Below are 22625 nucleotides of genomic sequence, written 5' to 3'. Positions count from 1 at the left end.
GATTTCCTTTGCCCAGGAGAAACATAAAAGGATTTAGGATAGAAGCACAGACTCAAGTAGTGAGCGCAGAGTAAAATCAACAAAGGCGTTGGTAGAGCCTCAGTCTTGTTATGCTTAGGCTTTTCTGTAGAACTGGAGGGAGATATTAAGTTCTGATCCCATTATAGGGCCGGTCCAGACAGGAAAGGTACTTATGACCACATTGACCATGTGGTGTCGCTGTTTTGGTCAATATACGCAGACATTCCATTGCCTATACTGTACATATGCTTACTTTATACAAAAATAACTACAAGAGTTTGTAGATTCACCATCTGACACGAATCCACTAAGTATGAATCAGGTATACGTGATTTACTGGTTAACATCATGACCACACACACGCATGCCCACATAGACACATCATGCGTTTCATCTTGCAACCCAACACACCTTGGTCTAATGTGTGCACGGCGGCAGCAGATGACTTGATGGATGCTCAAAGCATTGCAGCATGGCACATCATGGCTGCCTATGGGACCATGATGTCATCAGGGGAAGACGGGTGGTGGAGTGACACCCCAGAGCCATTAGCGCAAGGCGGCTGCCATTCCTCATTACCCCGCCCCCCCCCCCCCCCCCATCCCTGGGGCTTGTGGGGGCCCAGCCCACCACAGACAGGCACTGGGCTCTGTCGCCTGTCATCCCAAACCCTCTACCCCCGGCTCAGTCGTTCCCCCATACGAGACAAACATCAGGTCAGGTTGAAATCGAATATAAAAAGTGGCTGTAATGTATAACTCTATTTCAGCTGCTGACTGAAGGGCAATTTCCTCTTCCGGTAAATTTGCGCTGCAAAAAATGGGTCACGAACAGAGCGAAGTAAAGTTCAGGAATAAGAGAATGTCCGTTCTCCGGGAAGCCACACTAGACATCAGTGTTTGGAGACGGAGGGAGTATTTTCTGATCCGCATCTTTTACGGCTTCACCCAGCAGATGGCTGCTCAGATGGCAGTTATAGGGAGCTGTTAGTATAAGTGACTAGCTCTGGGACACTTCAACATGTAGACTATAGTTGAGCCGTGGCTCAAACTGGTTATCTTCCTTTCCCAGACAGACCCTCTACCCACTCAGCTACGCCTACTACCCTTAGTAGGCTATATTGGATAGAGTCATGACGTCACTCGCTCAAGTTTTTCTCTATGGAGAATAACATTGGGTCATCTTAAGAATTGTGGTCCAAAAATAAACGAACCGTCTCTGCGATATTGTCGGGGAGGTGTGTCTCTATAGTTTATGACAGTCAGTCACTCATACAGTATTTGATACAGTCCGTTTCTAGCGAAAACTATTAAAATTCGGCAGCAATAACATTAGCGTCTTCTCACAGTCAGTTGATTCTTCATATCCATATGAGTGAAACCGCTGGGATGATTTGTTTATTTTTCAAACCCAGTTCTTATATGAGGCGATCTAAAATACCCTCATGGAGTATGGGGATTATAATACAAATAAAATAGTACAGGAACCCTGGGAACAGTGCCCTCTGTGTGCTCTATAGTGCTATGGTAGTAATGTCTAAGAGAGCAGACAAAGCATTTGAAAATAAATGGAAAACGGACACGCGGTCCAAAGGACAGACGAAGAAGGTTTAATGGAAGCGTGGGTGATCTTGGATGCATTTAAACTGCCAGACCTCTTAAAGCTTCTGCGGTTCAGATCCTATATTTATCTTGCCCCTGTACGGGCATCATAGAAAAGCAATGCTGAAAGCTCCAACATGTTTTATTTATTATTTGTTCCTGGGTTGCTCTGTACTGCAATGCAGTGTTGCCAACTTGCCATGTCATGTCATGGGCTCAAGCTCATTCGTCTATCTATTCAAATCACATCTCTTCACAAACTTTGGGCAACGCATTGTTGCCCCAAAATCACTCTGATCAAATCTGTCATGGTGCAGTTTATTTGACGCAACGTGAGCTCTGATTTTAATTTGCAATCAACAGCTTGACTGACCCCGTGTGCAAACAAACGTGTAAACAAAGAACATGAGCTGTGCTGCTTGGTTGCTTGTTGCAGGGCTCAGAGGAGGACGTTGGCTGGACACAGACTGGATATCATACTGTGTGTGTGTCTTCGTCTTCGGTTTCTGAGGTAGAGCTGAGTAAATACAACAATGCACACACACGCACACGCACACGCACACACCAGGAGGTTCAATGGGGTGTGAGAGGACAATCACTGCACTTCCTGAGGCTGATTGGATACTGATAAACATATTGATATCACCTGTAGTCTACTGGCTCCTGTAATCTCCTCCGCATGTGGCTTCTTTTATTTTATAAATCCTATTTTTAAATTCTTTGGCATTTTATACGTAATTGCACAGATGTTGCAGAACAAAAATAGTCAATCTACACATTGTGTCAAGCTGCGATGCGTTGCGAGTTTGTAGATCGGCGATTTTCAGTGTGTGATACCGGCAGAGACCTAAGGATAAACCTGTCATATAACTCATAACTCTAACCCTGAGCCCATATCTAACCTCTAAATGCCAAATCCTAACCCCAATCTGATTCTTTTCCAAAACACACACACACACACACACACACACACACACACACACACACACACACACACACACACACACACACACACACACACACACACACACACACACACACACACACACACACACACACACACACACACACACACACACACACACACACACACACACACACACACACACACACACACACACACACACACACACACACACACTTGTGCCTAGTCTGGAGGTATATACCAATTGACTTGGTTCAGTGAGAAGAGCACCCTTATGCCCACGGTGGCATTCCTGAGCGCTGAGATAATGTGGTCTTTGTACGTCCGCTGGCCTTCCCTAGCTGTCGTCTAAGAGAGTGTGACGTTTTTCTACTTTAAGACGAGAGATAGCTGCCACCTGGTAGGAGCTAACGACTGCTTCTGTCACCATGCCGCTTACTACAGTTCATGCCGTGTCAGTCTGTGGCAGAGTTGTCCTTGGATTACTCCATTAAGATTAAAGATTGTTCTTGCACAGAAACATGCTTTCTTATACAGTATCATAATTCTTCTCCCGTCTTGCATCACCCTGCCTCTCATCGATTCACAGAGATTGATTGCTACGATTGCGTTCGAGCACGTCGATTCTACCATAACGTTATTGAACGCCGCAACCCTATCCGCCGTGGGGAGCAAGATAGCCATGTGGTTTTAATTAGCTCTAACTCATTTAGCCGGGGCTACTTGGACCACCGTTTGACATCAGTCACGGCGCGACGTGGGCCGAAGTCACTTTGTCATCGTCAGCCGCAGATGCATTGGCCAGCATCGTGCATCAAGACGGGACAGCGTTAGTCAGTTGAAGCTAGATCTTCTTACTTGTCCCGCTAATTTCATCACTGGCAGGCAATGTTTGCGCTCTCCCATCGTAATGCGCTGCCATTTGTCATGTTGTGTTTTCTTCTTGTGGTAATGGGGCCGCTCGGGCCCGAAAACGAGCATGACATCAGCTCCTCTGAAACCGTAGCACGTATCAAGCCAGAGTGGGTGTGTGTCTGTGTGCCTTTGGATGAGATCACACTGTGTGAGAGAAATAAGTACATCCACCTATGACTCCCTTGTCTTTTGTCTGGCCAATCAGTGAGTCCCAGCAGGCGTCGCCACAGTTCACCCTTCTCCTCTCGTGTTCAATGACTCGCGCACAAAGGTGGTGAGACGGCGCTGAAAAGGGATGTCACACACAATTTCCTATAAAGAGCACTCGTGTGTGTTTTAAAGTGTTTTCTGTCTTTTGTGTTTCTCTGCATCTTGGCGCTGTCTGTAGGTCGTTGTGTTTTCTTTTTGGGGGGGGGAATGATGCATGGTGGTGGACTAGAATGCAGAGAGACGAATGAAGAAGGGCTCTGGTAAAACCTCCAGCTTTACAGTATCTCTGCCCACTCCCGTAATAAATGAGGGGTGGAGGCCGGTGGATCTGATAAAGAGGCCCCACGGTGAACAAGGCCTTGCCTGTCCACGTCTCCTGGCTGTCCACCCCACCCACCCAACACCTACGATCAGGGGGGTTTGTTTGCAATATCATGAAGTATGATCCAGCCGACATCAGACAGAGCCGGGTTTTGTCGATTCTGTCACCATGGTAATCCTTTAATGGACCCGGGGTTAGTTTCCTGCGAGCTACAAGAATGCTCACTATGTTTTCTCCGTGTCAGGTGGAGAAAGACCACGGTGGAAGATGAATCTCTAACGATAGTGCACTTGATGTAACATCCATCTAGCACAGATTCACAACGTGCTGCTATCTCTGAGAAGTGATATGAAAACGTATACTGCTTACATTCAGCAAAGACAAACATATCTGTATCTTAATTGTTTCATGTTTTGGATTATAGCCAAAATGGCTCTGAGGTGCGTTGAAAGCTGCTGTACTTAGTGATAATTGAATGTTTCTGAAGCCTGTAAAATATATCAGTTTATGACACCACCATGTCAGTCCCCTTTAAATACAATGTTTCTATTAAAAACAGCTTATATACACTGTATAGCACCAGATAGTTCTGCAGTTGTACATAATGAAACATTTAAAACCAAACTTAGCATAAAGCCTACCTGGGGCATTATAGTCACAATATGGGTAGGAGTTCACTTTACTAAATGATGTGCCTCATGTATGGTGGTTGAAATTGCAAGCAGAATCGCCCATTTTCATATAGAACTCTTATCTCGCCAAATAAACAAATACACTACATCAGCAACACTGCATGAATAAAGAGGAATGGTACAGAATGAAAGCAAGCCCAAACAGCTACAAAGAAACAAGAGTGAGTGAGTAGACTTGAAAAGCCAGATAAATGCCTGACAAGCGCTCCTGGCATATGTCACCATTTATGCAGTGAAAATGTAAATATTTGCTTTAAGAAAAAAGAGGGCAGGCACACACATGGCAACTGGGTCCCATGTGACCCATCACATTAAAGTCATTGAGTACTCAGACACAAACAGACTTTGTGATTAAACCTTTGTGAATCCTGTATCAATTTACATTTGGCTTACAATGCGGTTCTGTAATAGTCACGAGTCATCCCTCACCTGCTTTCTGAATATTTGGTGCTGGACACGGGCACAATAGTGAAGCTATAGACATATGCGCTTGAGACTATACTGCTAATGGTCTTTGGGAGGTTTAGCGTGGGACGTATATACGTTGTGGTGAGATGGATGACTTTTGGAAAACTTTACTGGGTTAGTTACTGTTTAAAACAGTTTCTCCTTTCTCACTCTCCGTCTTCATCACATGCTCATGGATTAGACATGCACACAAATGTGCAGAAACAAACACATATATACACATATACGCTTTTTAATGATTTCTCTTTGCCATTTTTGATGCATTATCTCAGATACCTGGTTGAATTCAACTCTGGGTCCTTGAACAGCATAATGGTCTGAGCCATCAGGCACATATTACATTTGTAGTCATTTAGACAACGCACGCACGTGCGTGTGCATGCGTGTGCGACTGTGCGTGCGTATACAGTATGCACACATTGCACACGCAGACAGTACACATGTACAGTATAATATAGTAGTGTAAGAGGTTTTATATTCATTGAGTACACTGTGAAGAAAAAGGGCACAACTGATTATTTTTCAGTCTGGGGGATAGTCGGACCTTTAGTGAGGTGACACCAGTTCTGAGGCGTGCGTTGTGTGGTGTTGTGTACATCGAAATATATTTTGACCTGCAAAGAGTTTAATGTCTCCGTGTCTCATTTCTAATACATATATGAACCTAACCTAAATAGTTTAGTGTCTCATTTCTAATACACATATGAACCTAACCTAAAGAGTTTAGTGTCTCATTTCTAATACATATATGAACCTAACCTAAGCAAGTAACCTTCAGGATTACAGTAGTTTCCGTTGCCCTAAATTAAGGTAAAACGTAGTAGGACCATATTTTCAGTTATGAGTTTACAAAATGGGTTTTCTTTGTGGGTTAACCGATTTTGGGCGGGAACCCCTTTTGGTGTTCGCATTATGTTATGCTTTAGATATTGAAAAATAGCATATCTACAAGCTCGAGTGGCACGCTACGAGCTTGTAGGTCTGCTATATTTTTAAATCGAAGTCAGACTGATCTGATCTCAGGTCAAAATGGGTTAATTGCAGTTTCTGCATTTTTATTCGGGTCATACTGTACTATCTGAAATAATCTCCAAGGTAATCCCCCGCAAAACTGAGCGCAGGTCATCACAGGCTAAGTGCTTCGGGCAGACCACACTGGCACTCCTAACGCTGTGTTTTGACATCCTCCTCCCCGTTTCCACATCCAACTGTGCATTCTTGCAGTAATGCAGAGTGATTTGATTGTTTTGCTTCTTCTTCTACTTTCTTTCTTTCTTTCTTTCTACTCCCTTCTCAACAGATTGATGAGCCCTCACCGTAACAGCCCAGTAGAGGTTTCTATAAACAAAACTGTCTTTGTAACACGGTGCTATCTGCCAATAACAACCTTTTGTCTGGATCGACACGCGGGCCAGCCCTATACACGCGACTGACTCAATGACTGACTGACTGACTCAATGACTGACTTAATTAATATCACATCTATAACAGCTATAGTTTAATGGTTTCTTCATCGTTGCTATAGCTATACCCTTTCACATCCAACAATCTGATTGTGACAGTGTTCAAATAAAAAAGGCCTACAGCGTTTCTTTAGATTTTGATGTATTTGACATAACCACAATGTTGACGTAACAGCTGTGACAATGACATATTCATAAAGTATAAAACTGCTAAGTTTTGATGTGGGTTTTCAACATTCTTTTCCGGCAAAATACCTTTTCGACTCAGGAATAGCCTTACTTAACGACATGCATTAAAGGACGATGTTAGTAAGTAAATACTGGCACTAGGCCTATGTTGTTCTTGTGCTCATGCATTATTAACTTAATCCTAAAGTATACTGTTTAGGGCATCAACTTATTCAATGCCGATCTTCAATTTAAGACCAACTGATTAGTAGAACATTAAATTATAGATTGCGCTTGGAAATCAAGTTTCATGTTCCTTCGGGCTCTTATCTTTTCTCGTGCACGCATATCAAATTCTGACCACCCATTAAAGCTGTGATAATGCCGTGGCATTGCCAAATGTTAATGTTTTCTAATGCATTGAGGGGCTACAGTGTGAGCTTATGTGAGCTTACTTTTTTTTTTAACGATACGACCTCTGTGGATAAAAGCAGCTAACAGACATGACCACATCCGTGCAGGCACTCATAAAAACTGCCTGCCAAACCGGCAAAGTCATTCTTTTGTCGTCTCTGGGCTCCGTGAGATTAATCTCATGCCTCTATGCGAATCGCGGTCACAGCGATGAGATAGCGCGCAAAGTCGTCGTCAAAGTGATACGAATAAAATAAATAAATAACACACCAATGTTGTTGACAGTACGGCTCACTTTGCCTGACGAGGCTTGATTACGAGTGACATTTATGGACTCAAACGATGACGAAAGCGTGAGGCAGGGAAGAGCGAGAGAGAGAGAGAGAGAGAGAGAGAGAGAAAGGGGGAGAAACATTGCGCCCAAGTGTGCCATTTTTTTTCTTTTTTTTCACATGGGGGGGAAGCTTTTCCACAATTTCTCTGAATATGAAAGCGGCCTGCGAAGCATCATTGCATCAGTATCTGGCGACGCTCGTTCGTCTCAGCAATCAGAAACACAATGAGGTCACGGGGATTGAGTGACAGAGTTTAGTGCCGACCTTAAACACCTCGTGGGCTGCAGGGCCTATTAACCGCCTACATTAAAACTACAGTAATAACAGAATTTGCCTTAACACGCTTCAGGGGCTAACTGGCAGTCATTCGCCTTGCGATTGGTGGGGATATATATACGCAACAGCACTCACCTGTCAGGGACTCTGAGCATGCAACAAACCAGACCTTTCCATCCTCCTCCCACACTTTATGAGGTGAAGCACTCGAACACCGCGGAATGCTGCGGTGCTCAGACTTAAATACCTCGGTCGCTGATCAGAAACAAATGTCTCCTTAAGCTGTCATGACTGATAAATTGATCCCGCTAAATCGACACGATTTTTGCTCACACAGCCACCAATTTGAGCTAATCAATTTCACGTGGGGAAATTTGTCGCACAGTGGAGACGCAGTGAAGGTTTGGCCACACTGTGTATATGTTTACTTCAAGTCTTGTCACATCAAATAAAGGCAGAAGTGCGCCAATGGTTTACATCATGTCACTTTGTTGTATGGGTCAGGAGGCCGACACTAAACACAATCAATGAAGGGCCCTCTCCACTCGACCCCCAGTACACACCAGCCAGGGCCTTAGGCATTTATTTTAAGTGTGTGTCTATGTACTTGTCACGCACCGCACTCACTATTAGCGTGTAAAAATAAATGGAAGCTAATTTGGTGAAGGGGGAGCGAAAGCACCAGCACATGGTGCATGACCTCTGTGGCCCGTGGGTTCGACCAACTTGCCTATCTCGCCGGTTCTGTTTGTTGTTCCTAGCGTTCTAACAGTTTATATAATGAAGGGGCCTGGTTGTGAAGCGAGCTTCCCAGTTTTTACAGATGGGCAGACAGCTGGGCAGAGCCCAGGCACATTCTCTGCTAGCCCGACCATGTCACAGTGACAGCCGCCCCATGCGCAGTACTGAGTGAGGCCTGGACGTGTGGACTTATGAAAATAGAGGACGGTGCCAAAGGCTCCAGCCTTCCAAAGCTAATAATGTTCTACTTGCTTGTTGTTCTTCTAAAGTTTGGATTCAGCGGCTATAAATCTGCTACCTTAGTTATTCATGCTGCTTTAAATGCAACCATTATCATTTTTAACCACTTAAACCCTATTTTATACTTCAATTTAGATTACAAACTAAGCTTGTACAATGTAAGTGAGCTTGTAGATCTGAAATTTTCACTATTTTTGTAAATGATTTTCCACTTACAATGATATGCCCAAAATAGGGATGCCAGAGTTAAAGTGGTTAATTATTATCAAATAAAAAGGTACTTTATTAATTTAAACAATTAAAATTTCTGAAATAGTAGTTGCATTAATTGATTAATGAGTGATAGTCTCCATCTAGTTAATCCTTTTATGTATAGGCTATACATCTTATTTTACAGTATAGGTTTCCTGATGATGTATTTGTGCGTATTTGAACCACACTGTATTGTACATTCTGTCAGACTGACAGAACGATTAAAACTGAGTTATACTTATACTTGCACATTGTATCTTGCACACAAAAAAAGTATAAATCTGGTCTTCGAAGTCAACAGTCTGATGTAAAACATGTCAAACATTTTCCCAAAGAAAAAGAAAATTGAGTCGAAAAAATGAATGCAGCCAGAGTCTCAATGTGGTTTTGAAGGAGATGTTTTGTCTGACAACTTTGGCACGGATAATTCCCATTTGTGGGTTCAACCAAAACAAAAAAAGCATTAGTAATATTACGATATAAGAGAACGTGTTTGTAATTATTAAACGATATAAGACTATAATATTCAACACATAGAAAACAGCTTCACTAATGTGTCCCGTACTTAGGTCTATACATAGGTATAATTATTAATTAACTAACACATTCTAGCAATATACTGTAGCAGTATCTGACCTTCCTGTTGATACGACTCGGGAGCGCTAACATGCCATGGCAGACATTTTGTTTTGGGGTTAACCGCTGACAGACTGGAGCCATGCTTTGGGAGGAAGAGTAAGCTGTCCGCTATTATTATACCGTTTGTATGCTGAAGTTAGAAGCAACATCCAAAGATCTAAAGCCGATACTTTTTTCTTTGACAAAATGCAATAACGTTTGACGGAGGGTTTACCTTGGAGGGCGTTTCAGGCGTATGATCCAAATAAAAACACAGAAAATGCAATTATAACTCTCAACACTTGTTTTCTTTGTGCCTGCCAAAGGACGTTTGCTGTCCCGGCCCGGGGGTCCCAGAGGTGAGGTCTTAATTTAAAACAAGCATCCTGTGCCTAGAGGTTGCATGTGTGAGTTAGAATGTACAACGTTACGTTAAAAACGTGTCAGAAACTGCTACAAAGACCACCATGTATTTAATACATTTCAGATAAAACATTATGTGCCCGCTCAGCCAATCAGGATGCAGGGCTATCGGGAATAATAACCATGAATAACCATGAATGGGTTTTGTATTTGACAGCACTAAATGTGTACCGAACCGCAGACTGACCAAAAAAGTGGCTTCAGCAGCTGCTTGGTTGCAGCAAACAAAATAAAATAAAAGTAATAGTAACATGATCCGGGTCAGAAGGTGCTCTCTAGCCAGTTTGTCAATCACTTCACCTGCATTTAAAAAAAACAACGTTTATTTTGTTGCTAAGACAACATTTCAATACCTACAAAACAATCTGAGACGTGCATCTGCCAGGGTCCATGACTCAATGAGTAAAAAGCGAGACTGAACGAGGCTGAACATTCACTTCAGTAATTGTCTGTCCTTTACAATAAAATAAAATGTACACTATTTTTGTGTCGGCAGACTCCGCCAACATTACAGTCATTCACTAATGATGCAATGCTCCCGCTACAATTCAGAATTCAGATGTACGTAGAAACATCTTTATTTAAGCCATGAAACACTTCTTTTTAATGATGCAATCAATTTCCAGGATCCACAACTGCTGTGGTCTGTCGGGAGTGCATAGAAAATATATGCAGCCATCCACCCAGACCCTCCAAGCTGATAATGAAGAGCGGATGTGCACAGAGGAAACTTGTATATCAACTATAGCTTGTCTATCACATCACGCCGCAACGGACATTTCATATTCCGCCTGGAAAGTGGCCAGCCTTTCAACACCACATCCAACCCCTGCTATAACATGCTAGCTACCCCCTCAATGCACGCAGCCGCCTCCATTCTTTGTCCTGCCATGGTGAGGGAGAGGTTTTCTACTAAGCACCTTCATATGCTCTGCGGCGTTTGCCAAGAAAGCTCTCAACACGTGGAGATTGGGCCAGAAGGATGAGGCTCTCCGGGGCTTATTAGGTCCTGTTTTGTCTGTCACTGCCACTTTTCCTGGGCCGAAAAACATCCACCTTCTTCCTGTCCCCGGGGAGGGGACCCCCGAATTATCCGGCGGAGGAGGAGGAAGATGAATAAAGGTGATACAACCCCGTCCCACTTATATGACATATACTGTATGATGGAGTGTCCTCAGGGGCTCCCCACCCAGTGACACAGTGCAGTATACTGTAACAGCGGTCTGCAGGAGACAGACACCCACCCAAGGCAAAGGCTTTCTGTGTAAACTGACCCGGCTCTTTGGCAGTGCCACTGCGGGCACATGACGTTGAGATGATAAATCAGTTGTCCTTTTAACCCCCGCCCCTTACCCACGATGTGCTTTTGATTACAGTAATAAAATGCACTTGGGGGGATTGCAACACTAAATAGCAATAAATCCAAAGCAGAGCACACTGTCAGCGGCACCTAAAAGGGGATCTTAATGACTGACTCACTCTCGACATGTACCTTCACTGGAATTCCAGCCAGTGCCGAATAGAGCCGATGCGGAGGCGTGCTAGTCCGGGTGGAATTCTCCCCCCTGTTGGCCCGATCACCAGTGTGGTTTTCTTGACCTCAGAGGAATTATGTGGTCATGATAAGTGATAAAAAAAAAGAAGAGCAAAGGCCAGGGACCATTAAGTAAATACCGTGAAAAGCCTCACAGCCGCTCAACAAGGCGCTGTCCACTTTGGCTCTATGCGAATACTGAGAATACAGCTTTTCAATCAAGAATCTCGGATTCGTTAGTGGGAAATTGGCGCGCCATTGTTAGCGTTGTGCAAGTTACAAAAATGTAGACAAATGGCTAACGGCTAGGAATGCATTTCGCAGAATGAGGTGAAAAGCTAAGGGTTGTGAGAAACTTAAATCACACGAGGAGGCTGTGTTTTCTATCTGTCATTTCAACATGATGTGACAGACACTCCTTCCAGTGATCCTTGGGGGGGCAACAACACAATATCTGTTTAACAGCGCTTGTGCACCTCGCTCAGTCAGTGGCTCGGAATGTGTGGCTTCCCTTGAATTATAACCTCTATGTTCATTTCTGACAGTCTTTCTGCTTCTTAGATCCAACCTTCAACTCCGGTTGACTTTCACACTGTGAAATATTTAGTGTCAACTTAACTCGAGAGAGTGTACGAACAGACATTTTGGTTCCATTTGTACGCTCTCTGAGATACAGATGGATAAATGAAGACTAAGGACTTTACTGTGTTCTCGGTGGTATTTCCTGTGAGACTTAATGAGGCATCACCCCCGTCATGCCAGAGATACCTACCACTTCACTACAAATGAGGAGACAGGCGCACGCACGCACGCACGCACACATGCACGCACACGCACACAGACACACAGACACACGCACACAGACACACACACACACACACACACACACACACAAAAAGATCTGTAGGAGATTGAGCAATGGGATTATTTTTAATTAATTCTCTAAAGCATCTGTTGAACGGTTTACATTGGCCAAACTTGAACGCATAGCGCCACCTGATCGTGTAATATAATTGCAGGCTAGCACCTCACTGGATAGCAGTCTCCCTATCTAAGCCTGTTTAGCGCCGCAACGTTATAAATTCTTAACGTCTGACATCTGTGCTGACAATCGAAAACAGCCAAATATGTAAAAACTGACACTGCCAAACTTATGCCAGACAAAAACAAAAAAAATAGATGACTTATTGGTTCATGGACATATCTACAAATAAATGGTTTGGACGATGACAGTTTATGATACAGTGCTATGTTTTTGCCATACAGTCATGGCTCATATTACATACTTTGCACACTAGCTACGCACTCGTCATCGTCAACACCCCATGTTCCGTACATCACACAGCCTCGTGCTGCCGGGATCAAACAATGCCTATAATGGCAGTGGTGCTCACATTTTGTATATGAGTAAAAGTATCAATACTGCAATATAGAAATACTCTGTTACAAGAAAATTTCCAGAATTCAAAATGTACTTGAGTCAAAGTACAAAAGTATTGGTATTAAAATGTATACATAAAGTGCCAAAAGCAGAACGTACTGTATGTACTCATTTCAAGTTTTCAAATGTATGTGTGGTTGAAGTGGTAATGTATGTTTTGTAATAATAATCCAAATCTACAAAGTAACTATAGTAACTAAAGCTGCCAAATAAATGTAGTGGAGTAAAAGTACAATATTTGGATGTGAGATGTTGTGGAGTAGAAGAAAATAAAAGTACAAATACCTCAAAACTGTACTTAAGTACAGTACTTAAGTAAATGTACTTTCCACCACTGGATATTGGTCGGTCCGCCCGCCCATCTGTCTGTTCGTCTGTAAAACTACTGGCTGGACAGCCATGGAATATTTCTGTGATCCTATGATCCCCAGGATAAACCCCACTGATTTTAGTGACCCCATGTGGCCTTTCTTCTAGCCAATATCTATTATAACAAACAATTACACGGGCTATTATACGTACATAAACACTGTTCAGTGGAAAATGGTAAAAAAAAAGAAGGGAAAGAAGTATAGGGATAAGGGGTAAGGCACTGGCGAAAATAGGGCCTTTAGACTCTTACTCTTGTTTCCGAGCCCTGGCAGCATAACAACACAGCATAAAATATCCTTTTTAGAAAAGGTGAAGGGCAAAGCGATAAAGAGCAGGGCGGACAGTCATGGGAAAAGTAGTCCAGAGGACCCGTATACTGTAGGAAAGGGCAGCCAAGGGGCACAGCCCTATTAATAACACTGACAACTAGATTATCAACCGCAAGTGTGAGGAAGAAAGAGAGTGTGAGAAGTCAGCATACTAACACTGGGCAGTGTGTTGTGTGAACTGAAAGAGAGAGAGAGAGAGAGAGAGAGAGAGAGAGAGAGAGAGAGGATAAACTGAATGAGGTGTGTACGCTGAGGCCGCAGGAGGAGTATGTGAGGAATGGGCTATATGCCTAAAATCGGGGGGAACATTTTCGATGCCCATTTGTACACACCATGAGTTACACACCCGTACAGGGCCATTTGGAACCCACTCAAGGACACTTTGAGACCCAATGGGATAGCAGAGTGTTTCCAGTGAGCCAACAGCACCCTGACTCTGTTTGACCAGAATGGAACAGAGCCTTCATTAGTATCAGTGGTAACACCTGTGAAGGAAGTAGGGAAGGGGCCCAAGTTATTTCCAAAATGGCGTTGACCTTATTGATCAAATGTTTAAGATAACCAGGGCTTAAAAACAAACTGGTGGTTCCCCCTATTGGACAATTGTATATTCCTGGAGCAAATTTACAGCTGGATATCTGTAGCAAGTTTCGGACTCATGGCAAAGGATTTATGACTTTGTTGTCTGCAAGTAATACGCCCAAATCCCAGTCACGTCTCCTTTTACCATCTATGAAGAATTCGAAAAGAACCTTTGGGTGCATGTCTACTATAGTACGCATCTGTCGCTAAATGAATAAGTTAACATGCTGCATGTAGTCTGTAAATATAAATGTATGAATGTACAATCATGTCTGCCTATCAACAGTGAATATATGAATCTGTGAAGCCAATAAATACAAGAATGGAATATACAGTATTATGTACAGACTATCAGCAGTGAATACGATTCATATTAATAGTACTCTATATGTGCTGTGTCAACAGGCCTTGAACAGTGAGTATCTGGATAAAATACAATCACAGTCTATCAACAATGAATATATGAATGGATATAAGTCTCTCAACAGTTAGCCTTAACAGACATCTGTCAACGTTAGTTGGTTATTGATCCCTGTGGGGAAATTCAGGTTTACTTTAACCAACAAAGGTTTGCCAGTTCCTAGAACGTGTTCTATATAACCTCCGCTTACTCACTAATACTCCTTGCTGCTTTTTTTTGCAGCTTTCAGGCCATAAGGTTTGATATGATGTAGTATCAAACAGATACGAACAAACTGTTTCAGATGCTGCCAAGTGGCGATTAAGTGGCTACGTAAGCCACATGGTTACTGGCAGTAGGCTGGCAAATATCTATTTCCCCTGGAAGACCTGGCTTATGAACAAGCAGACCAGGGGGAAAGCGTAAACACCGGACACACAATAAATCCCCCTCCGTCACATTATGTTCAGAAGAAGCCTACTGTATGTGTTGTTAAACACATACCACACACACAGAGACACATGCCAAGTTTGAAAATCAAAACATATGCTCACAATGTCGATATACATATAACACAAACACATATATTGTTTTTGTATAGCTGCTATTCAATTCTTTTTCTTTTTTTTTACAGTACAGTTACAGTACGATTTTTACCTGTAGGCTACACGATTTAGCCTACAATACAAATCTTGAATCTTGAAGATATAAAGACATTTGGGAGTTTGGACAAAAAAATCCTACAAAATCTTAAATGGAAATGCCAAATCTGACTGATTGTAAAATATTCTAGTATTACATGGAAATTTCAAATAAAAGTTAATGTCCCTGTTTGGAACAATTCAAGTTATTATTATTTATTTTCCACTCCTTCAAACCTCTTTAATATCAGGTGGGGTTTCTTTGTGTGTGTTTATGTGTTTCAATGCTTCAAAAACCCAGGAAGGAAAGGTTCTGGTTCTTGTCCATTCAATTGCAGATTTAATCACATTAGAGTCACAACATTTAATCTAAAGGAGTAAACATATGAGGAACCCCTTCTCTCATCTTCAATACTCTCATGTTGTATTACTGAAAGAACCTAAGAACGAGGTAATATATGGGTTCACCACAGCGAAAGGGTTACAAGACAAGTCAATTCAATTTTTGACAGCGATCATGCTATACCACCGCTGTCGGGAAGCGACGTAAACAAACAAAAAGCATTAGTGTAACGAATCTGTTATGCTGGCACAGCCCGTCGGTTTATAACTGGCCAAAAGAATGCTAACAACATTTTCCATGAAGCTATAGGATTGTTTCTCTAAGCTTCCCTCAGATTATGGAGATACTGTATAGGAGACTAAGCTCAGAGAATGGTGGGGGCCACCATAGATATGTCTATGGGGGCCACTGACTGTTGTACTGTATGTCAGTAGCAGCTGGGTAAGAAAAGAGGTACAGTATCCTTATGTGAGTGCTTGTGTGTGTACACAGTGCTTTTAGTGTTGTGTGTGTACACAACATGTACATCTGCAAAGTAACTAGTAACTAAAGCTGTCAAACATTCTAAGTGGATGTAAAAGGTACGACATTTACAGCACATCATTTAGTACAAAAATAGTGAAGTACATAATGTACTTAGTTACCTTCTACCACTGCATGTATGAGTGCGTCTGTATATATACGGTACATAATGTATGGTGTGTGAGAGGTATATGTGGTATGTCTGCATGCTAGAGCACAACTTTGAAGATGGAGAGGGCCACTACATTTCCACGGTCACTTCAGAGGGCCACATCGCATATTACTGCAAATTAGCCGATCTAAAAGCTCAAAACGCATCTTGAGCTTGTATATCAGCTAGTATTTGAATTGAAATCCTGAATTATATATATTTTTTATAGCTGATCGACAAGCTCAAAACGTGTCTCACTGCGCAATGCAGCGTGTTTACATTTCCACACTCACTGCAGAGGTCCACATTGCATATTACTGTCGTAGCAAAAATAGCTGATCTACAAGCTCAAAACGCGTCTTGAGTCTTGAGCTTGTAGATCAGCTATCCTGCATGTGGCCCCCGGGCCACCAGTTACCCATGTATGTGCTATAGACAGAGCATGATTCAGTTGAGTAGGTACCTTCCATTTGTTGCGTGTCGTTGCGTGCTCTCTCTCTCTCTCTCTCTCTCTCTCTCTCTCTCTCTCTCTCCCTCTCTCTCTCTCCCCTTCTTGGCGCCCATAGTGGGAGGATGGCGACTCAGAGACGTGAGGATGAGCCTGCAGAGCTTCACACTGATCCTTTCTGCATCTATTCCAAAGCAAGAGAGGGAAAACAAGGCCAACGTTATTCAATCCCATCAGTGGAGGCAACTTTGCTCAATCTCAGCATGAATATTTTATTAAAGCATTATAGGTTTCATATAAGTCCTTTAGCAGATGGTAGCAATAGCAATTATTTATTATAGTTTTGGTACGGTATTCTTCAGTAATGCTTGATTTGTAGACCATGGTATGATGGGGTCACGCACCAATAACAGCCTCACAATGTGTCATATGGCCAAGTAGAGATCAGGATCATGCATGCTTTTCATAGTGTTTTCCCCCCAAATAATAGGCAAAACACTATGATTGTATTGATTATATATTATTAATGTGTGCAAAAAAATAACTAAACGTCATGATATTTCTTTCTTGCTTATATACTTGACCTCACGATCGAAACGTCGTATTACTGCTGTTGTTGCTAATCAATTTCTTTGGAGCATTCAAAAGTGAGTTGCGAGCCCATTTTACAATTTAAATTGTAATTTACCAATTACAATTTCTTTCTTTCAAACCTTGAAAAGTTAGTTTTCATTGAGATACCGATAATAACTATTCTACGTTGATCGAAGACCGTGCCGGGTACACAAATAAACATGGTCTTAAGAGTGAAGCCGTGAGTTAACATTAGGCCAGGTGTGCTTAGAATATTTAAATATGTCTTCCCGTGTATTTTTGGTTTCTTCCTGACAGACTTTGAGTCAAAAAGGCCTAATCGAAATACACCACTTTAGTGTCATCACTCATCATAAAATCATCCCCTCCCCTAACCTCTCCCCCAATATCAGCTGTGGGTGAGGCTTAAGTTCAGGCGGTGGTTCTAAGGTGAAAACCAGGTACAGTATACCTAATGAACTGGTGGGTATGGCCACATAAAGATTTAACACTATTTGTACACTTTTTTGAGGATAAAAAACCTCCTCCTATAGTATCAAATCAAATCAAACTTTATAAAGCAAGTTTAAAACAACCAAGGTTGACCAAAGTGGAAAAACAGAGACAAGCAAGGAAACACAAAATGCAAACAAGAAACACAATCAGAAATGTTGACATGACACAGGGAGCAAAATATAAGCATGAAAGGTTAAAACAAACAATACATAATATACAGTATAGTATAATCATAGATGACATGTTTTACGGGGGGGGGATCACATATCTTTAAGATTTTCAAGTGGACCCTGATCCAGAACAGGTTGAGAACCACTGATGTAGATAAACTGGGTGTTCAGGGGTTGACACTAATAAGGTCTCAGAAGCACTTGCCCGAAAGTAAAACGTTCATTATAAAATTTGAATTAGCGTTCAATTTAGCTTTTTTTTTTTTTACTTTCTGGGGCTATGCGAAAAAAGATGTTATACGACTATATCAACACCTGATTGTTGATGTAGCTGTGTGTGCTGTGCTGTGTTGTTGGTGTTGTGGCAGCTTCAGAACCCATAAGGAACACTTTATTGCCCATTACTTATGTAGATTTATAAAACATGAAAAAATCTATATACAAGCAAACGGAGACACAAATTCCAATCAATGACGGCCGGGGAGTACAAACAAAATATACAAATCATTGAAATCAATAATGTTAAAGGAAACCGAGAGACTGTTCTCTCTCATACTTGTAAAGAGCAGAGATGTTATAAATCTTGGATCTTGAATACAAAAATCTGTGTTTGAGTCAAAAAACTGTCTATTATAACTTGTGTGGTGAGCGCTGGAGAGACATGCAGAGAGAAGAAGGGGGTGGTTGGCTTTAGGAAAATACACACACCTGTCAAACGCTAAACAATCCTGGCATTGTATAAAACATCAGGCTCAGGGGGAATGAATGATTTTACCTCATTGCTTTGGTGCATGCAGTCGGCACTTTGAAGACTAATTCCACCACCAAATCCAACACATTTAAAAAGATCTAATAAAACAATAAGCCAATAACAATACATTTTTTGGTTAATAAACTCACTACCCTGGCATTAAGATAAATTAAAACAAGCTGACATTGCACAGAAAGCTTCCTTTTCCTCTTACCTTCTTCCCTCAAAACCAATTAAGGAGTACACTGAACAAGGAGAGGTCAGCACCACGTAGGTTCTAAGCACTGGGAGGGTAGCCTGGGCACCATTTCATTTAGGGTATATGATCCTGTCGGGAGCGGATGATATCGTTGAATTATTCATAGTTGTCCCTAACCCTAGCTATAACCCAAACTTTGGGCTCCAGTTTGCTTTCAATGTCTCAAACATGTTCTGTAACCTCTCCTTCTTTACGTATAGTCCTTGCTCAAAACCAAGGAAGCTTAGAGAAGGAAAGGTCATGGGCACGTGACTGTGCTGCGCCATGACACTTTCATGGGAGCCAAATCTCGCACCGGACGTTACATGAATACAAAGCAGTGAATGGTGCCAGCTTCACCAGCTCATGAACATTATTTATGAACCCCTGAGACCTGTGTCATATAATCGGTTCAGGAATATAAAAGTAGACATATCAAAGTTTGTTTTCTAATCTCTTGCTTTTCGATGTGCACAGAGTGCACAGTATGTAATTTTATTTGAGGATCTAAACAGCAGCAGGTATCGTTTCTTCTGAGGTATCGCGAGATTTGGCTGCCAGACAGGACACGGTGGACAGTCTCGAGATACTTGGCACGTTCAGAAACGTACTTTTCAAACCAGTTCAAACATGATTATTTTGGGGGATCCTCAGCTCAAATTGTATTCATTTGGGGGTCGCGGCCTGAAAGTATTAGACTACCATATATTTGTATTCTTGTGTGCAGTGCTCATGTGCTTGTATAGGTCTGTGGTTGTGTTTATCTTAGGCCTCTGAAGGTGTAGCCTTGTGAGTTGTTTCCTGTGGCTGTGGGCTGGCAGGGTAGCTAGCACCCTCTTGTGATATCGGCCCAGTCACTCTCTGTCACCTTGAGGCCGGATAAATGTCCAAAATGAAACGCAGCTTCTGCCTGGAAAGTGGGAGCTGTGATCCAACTCTGCCACGGCCGCCAAACTGCTCAGCCTTTGGTGTGGTGATAACGGTGCAGCCTCAGTGGCGCTTCTGGTTATAGTAGAAGTTATCACAAAACCTAAACAAACTGCTCTCACAGTGGACTGACGCTGGCTAAATTCCCCAAATAAACTTCAAATACTATTCTATCTCGGGTTCAAGATTTCAATGTTTCTTTATTGGTACCCAAGGGTACACTGTAATCCAGACAGAGTTAACTACATCTTAAACCATACTTAAGTTGACCAGGGATTTATAGGCCTATACTCCCTATACTTCTATACAGCTTGTAGGGTGGCTATCGTTGTTGAAGAGATTTGGGCTTTTTTTCCTCCTCTACACCAAATCTCTTCCTCAAAAATATCCAAATTACAAAGCTCACTGCACTAGCGGAAAACTCACAATGCGCCACAATGTCTAAAATAGGTCTTGAGCGGGTTAAAACCGACACCACAGCAGACAGACATCAGACAATGAAGTATCATCCTAGTGATAAGGACCTAAGAAGGTAATCAAAGTGCTTCTACTGTACACACACGTGCACTTCTACTGTGCACTTCTACTGCGCACACACACACACACACACACACACACACACACACACACACACACACACACACACACACACACACACACACACACACACACAACTGTAGGTCTGAAACACACGATATCCCCCATCATCATGTACATCTGTACAGTATTGGAGAACTGAGTGTAGGCGCACGCATGCATGAAATGAAACTATGTGCAAGCACGTCCATGCCAGCCTGCTCTCTGGCCGCGAATTGGATAAGATAAATTGAATCAAGGCCCCGAGCTCAGCGGGGCTCGGCCCGTTCCCTCTCTCTCTCGGGCAGGCTTCATGTCACCGAGGTGTCGGGAGATTAGACACACACGCCGCCTTCACTCTCAAAGGTTAATTCCTTTATGGAAGAAAGCGCTCGATTAATTGCGTGCGTCTGGTATCTGCTGAAAGGTGTCAGAGGAGAGAGAGGTCTCCGGCTGCCTTTGCATTCTATACTCTACCTCGAGGCCTTTTCTCCCTCTCACCCTCTATTTTTACCTCCCACTGACAGCTGGACGGTGCGCTGGACTCTGGAGTGGAGCAGAGCGACACATGGAAGCCTTTCCGAACAGGACAACCGGATGCCAGGCCCATATCAACCGCAGTCCCAACAGGGCAAAGGAAATGATTCTCAAATATTGATGTAGCGCCCGGGTTTTATGCTTCACGTATCGCCGAGACGTGTGGACCTCCTCTGCTGGTTCCTCATCAGTTGGAATTGTGCCCGTGGGACTCATATGCTCATTTCTCAATGGTTATGATAAATAAAAAAACACACAGCCATCATGTTTCATTGACCTTCTATTTCCCATATAGTGCACTTCACTGGCCGATTTATTCTAATTTAGTGGGACGTCATATTGTGTTAACAGTCCGCCCTTCCGAGCGTGTTACTTTGGGGAAAGCCAGGATGTGAGACGTCTTCGTTTATCTACAATTATGCAATCACTTTCACAGCTGCATGGCATTATGGTCAATTTGCTGTATAAGCTTCGATATGAGCCCTGTTGAACTGTGCCACGCTCTACCTAGGCATGATATATTTGCATTGGCATGGGGATGCACACAACTGTCTGCCTGACAGCTCTAATGTGACAGCAATACCTAAAACCATGACATTAAGTGACATTGTCATTGTCAGTAGTGTGTGATTGATGAAAATTAAAGATTTCCACCGTAATTGCAGAACACACACACTGCCTGCTGAGTGTGTGTGCCTGCGTACAGTATGTAATCATGAATAAATGTGATTAATCTGAAAACCGACACACGTTCCCTCGAGTGGCCATTAATAAATCTGACCTCAATTTTGCGGTTCAGTCCAGAAAGCTGCTTCATCTCATTTCCACTCTTGGTGTGGTTTTGCCTTACCTTCCTCTCTTGAACACACATACCTGAGTCATGTCTGGCTGAGTGCTGCCAAAAAATGTCGGGGCTTTATTATTGCCATGTCTCTCCTGAGTGTCCTGCATTCGAATGGAAAGATGGCATCTGTGTTGTTATGAATGGACTCATTGTGTGAGAGGCTTAAACCTGGACTCTGCCGAGTGTCACCTAAGTGCTTCTCATGTCGTTATCTGAAAAGGGACCGAAATGGGTTCCAGACTTGTGTGCATGAAGTCGCTCGTGTGGAAAAAAAGAGAGAGGAAAAAGTGAAGCTATCTCTCGCTGACTTTAAAGGTGATTTGTCATCCCTTTGAAGGGTGCACTTTAATGCAGATTTCTTTTTTTAATACAGTAGCTATAACTCAGCCTGTCAGCAATGAAAAAGGCTCCAAATGACTGCTTCATTAGGGCTGGCTTGGGTTAAAATTGGAAGGAAGTGGAATAATACTTTCATATGAATGAAGTAAAGGTTTCTATTTGACACCAAGTGATTCATAGCCAGTGAGGGATGCCACGTCAACATGTCTCTGGAGCGTATACAGATTACAACCTGAACCATGCGTTATAAATCATTGTCAAATTTTGTACTGGGAATTCAGCTTCATTTTAGACTGAAGAATTAAGT

The sequence above is a fragment of the Protomyctophum bolini genome, assembly GCF_963924005.1.
Source record: "Protomyctophum bolini genome assembly, chromosome: 17".
Taxonomy (NCBI): Eukaryota; Metazoa; Chordata; class Actinopteri; order Myctophiformes; family Myctophidae; genus Protomyctophum; species Protomyctophum bolini.
The sequence above is the reverse complement of the archived record's forward strand: the minus strand, read 5'-3'. Positions refer to the sequence as shown.